The sequence below is a fragment of the Gopherus evgoodei genome, chromosome 3 (genome assembly GCF_007399415.2).
Source record: "Gopherus evgoodei ecotype Sinaloan lineage chromosome 3, rGopEvg1_v1.p, whole genome shotgun sequence".
Lineage (NCBI taxonomy): Eukaryota > Metazoa > Chordata > Testudines > Testudinidae > Gopherus > Gopherus evgoodei.
Genome location: NC_044324.1, coordinates 76291664 through 76294901, shown reverse-complemented (window position 1 = coordinate 76294901; position 3238 = coordinate 76291664). Strand labels below are relative to the sequence as shown.

At 34.7% G+C, this 3238-nt stretch overlaps 1 protein-coding gene across 5 annotated transcripts in view; it reads left to right on the top strand.

Annotated features, from left to right (window-relative positions):
- The window catches only part of SYNCRIP (synaptotagmin binding cytoplasmic RNA interacting protein), a 38575-nt gene extending 36243 nt beyond the window's left edge, over positions 1-2332 (top strand). For all 5 annotated transcript variants that reach the window (XM_030555880.1, XM_030555879.1, XM_030555878.1 and 2 more), the window contains exon 11: positions 1-2332. This exon is cut by the window's left edge. The gene's annotated coding sequence lies outside the window, so the exon portion shown is untranslated.
- The last annotated feature ends 906 nt before the right edge of the window (positions 2333-3238 follow it).

The following is a 3238-nucleotide window of genomic DNA, read 5'->3' as shown; positions in this document are numbered from 1 at the left end:
ACAATCATTTTGCATTCCTGCAAATAAAATTGTTTTATACTGTAAGCTGGAGGCGAGTGTAACTTATTTTTGTAATAAAGTTTTTATTTTTTTTATGTGTCATTAATATAAATGTGTGTTAGTACAGAGATCTTCTGGTTTAAAAACTTAGAATCGCACACATTTCAGTATGTTTACTTGTATTTACATAATTTTTAGAATAGTGGTTGCCAATAGCCTGTATGTTTCACATTAATTGAATTTTTTGTTACCTTAATAAACCATTTTAGTATGTTGTATGTCAATTACTGGGATAGCTGGGACATGAAGTGTAATTTAAAATTGTCAAGTATTCATTGGAATATGTAAATGTGCCTTGCCAGTTATGAACCTTTAAACATAAGTGGATGATGGTAAATTGAGTAGTCAATGCTTAATGAGGCGTTTGCTGTCAGTTTCGTAAACTGCCCAGGCTAAAGAAAGTCCTTCTTTCTTTTCCCTCAGATTTGAGCGTAAAAGTATGATGATGAATCAGCGTTTAACACTTTAAACATATTGATAAAATATTAGGCTTATGGAAAGTGGGTTTGCTAAATACATGTACCCTTAAGTATAATTTTGAATTTCAATGTAATCCTTGGTGCTGGCAATTCCCAGTGTCAAGGAGTTAATGCTCCCTTCAAAAGAGGTTGCCATGCCTACTGGCACTTTTACTGTCATATATGGTTTTATAAGGAACACTGTCAGGGTGTTTGTATCACTATTATAGTAAATCATAAATTGGGTTTAATGAATTGGGGGCTGGGGAAGAGGTGAAATCCTCCAATTTCTAAATCACTTTTATCTCTCCATTGCTGAAAAATTGAAAAATGCTTTTGTGGTCTCACAAGTGCTACTCCTTTCTTCCCTCCCCCCCCCCCCCCCCCCCCCCCGGTTGGAAAAACTGAACCTATTTTCAGAATTGTGTTAACAATTGGTGCTGGTGGGCAAAGAAGATATGACACTAAGGCACTATGTAAGTTGAAATTGTGGACAAATATCCATCCATTTCAGCTCTAATTAAAGTACAGAGAGAAAATATTGGAAAATGTTAAAATTGACAAGGGAAGGTTTTGTTTGAATGGAATGTAAGCAATGGTGAGTAAGCAAAACTACCAGATCCTTGACAGTGTTCTTTTTAATAATTATGAACTCAAGCCATTATAACTTTTAAAATTAAATATGATTTGCACTGTTCTGATATTGGTGCAGTTTTTTAGCAATATGATCTGAAAGCTAAAGTAAAATGCATGTGATGACTTAACGATATTGTGCAAAATAAGTTTTCAAAACAAAAATGTTAACGTTTTCACAGCTTTAAATTTGGTTGTTAAAGGAAACAAAACAAACGTCAATATTACATATTAATGATATTGAAGATGGGCAAGTGCATATATAAAAGGCTGGTTTGGTTGTACTGGGTGTTAAACTTGAAATGTTCTACAGCAATAATGCAGTTTTTATGGAATATGATATAAATGAACATAATACACACAGTTCCTATCAGCATGTTAAAGGCAACTGTTTACTATCTAAAGTATTGTACTACTTGCAGTTGTGTTCATGGGATCTTTCTCTGCTGAAATAGTTGGAAAGAACTGAGAGTATGAGCTCTTATAGTTCCACACCTGCTTGTGCAGATCTGTTCCAAAATTCACAGAGTAGTTGAATTTAAGAAGAAATTAGAAACCTGTGCTGCTTAACACTTCTGGTTTATAAACACTCCAATAACAGGGCATTTTAAAGTATACTACTTTGTTTTAAAATTCAAGTTTGTTTTTGTTAAAAGGGGGTTGTACAGGCCTGTTACTGTTGTGGTTTTTAAAAGAAGCATGGTTAAGTCCAGCTTCACTCAAAACTTAGGTTATGTAAAAAAAACTTTTTACAAGTCTTCAGATCAGTACCTTACCAGGAACTTATTTAGAATGAAGACTGTTTTAAAAATAAACGTTATCCTATCCTGTGTGCATCCTGCACATTACAAAGCACCTGAAAGTGAAATTGACTAAAATACTTCCATTGTCTAAGCTGAGAAATGCAAAAAGTAAAGAACAGTGAAAGTAGAAACTATTTTAATAATTACATTTCCTTGTTTTACTTTTACCTGAATGTCCCTGTAAACACTACAAATCTAAAAGACGGGAAATTGCTATTGTTGCTAGACTGTGATAATAGGATGACATTAGCACTTCAAATTACACAAGTCATCTCTTAAATGACACTACCAATTTTAAATCAAACTTCTGTCTGAAAATATTACCTGCTATTCTATACATTTCTCACAATTGCTATTACTAAAACCTGTTTTTTCTTTTCCAGTTTGTCACTTTGTGCATTTGTCAGTACTTACAGTCTGTTTCACTCTTCCCTTGTTTAGCTAGTCAGTTACCATATTTGTGTATGCTTTTTACAGAGCAATAGGAGGGGAAAAAATTAAGTGTAACATACATAGAAATAGAGACCCAGATTGGTACCTACATAAAAATAGGTATGAATGTTTTCTGAATTCACTAAGTCTCAAGCTGATAGTGCTCCTTCCATACCAAAATTAATTGCATTCATAAACACATTTGTGAGGACTTAATGAAGAGGATGATGCTTGCTTTAAACCTCATCAGAAGCAGGTATTGGAAACACACACACACACACGTTTCTCAAAATGCATTATAATTTGAAAACTGTCAAGTTTTTTGTTTTTGTTTGCACAAACATGAAGCATAGATTAGTTGGTTCTTAATTCTGTAACCAGCTCAGCATGAGCATGGGGTCTGGCTACAATTTTTGAATTGGGGCTCAAACTGCTAACCAGCTATCTTTGCTAGCTATGAGCAGCTGCTTTAACTGATCTCAAGTCTGAGAGGGGACTAGCTCCAGCAGCTGAGCCAGGATTTCTAGTGCCAAGCTTCTGCATTGAAGTGCTTTTCTCACTGATTCTGCCTGACTGCCAAATAAAAATGACAAGTTGTTTTCTAGTCACTATTTCTGCATGGCACTTTGGTAAAGCATAAGAGAGTCTTGCTAAAGATCCTCTTTTTTGTGTGTGAGAGGCAGGGAGAAAACAGCGGGGAGAAGGCATACAGCTATTTTGGTTCCCCACAACTTTGTGATGAGATTCCAAAATGTGCCACTGAAAACTTGTCCCACCATGCAAAACTAATTTTGTATAATGTTTTTGACCAATCTGATTAAAAATTCTAGTGTAAAGTTGCCTGATCTGTGT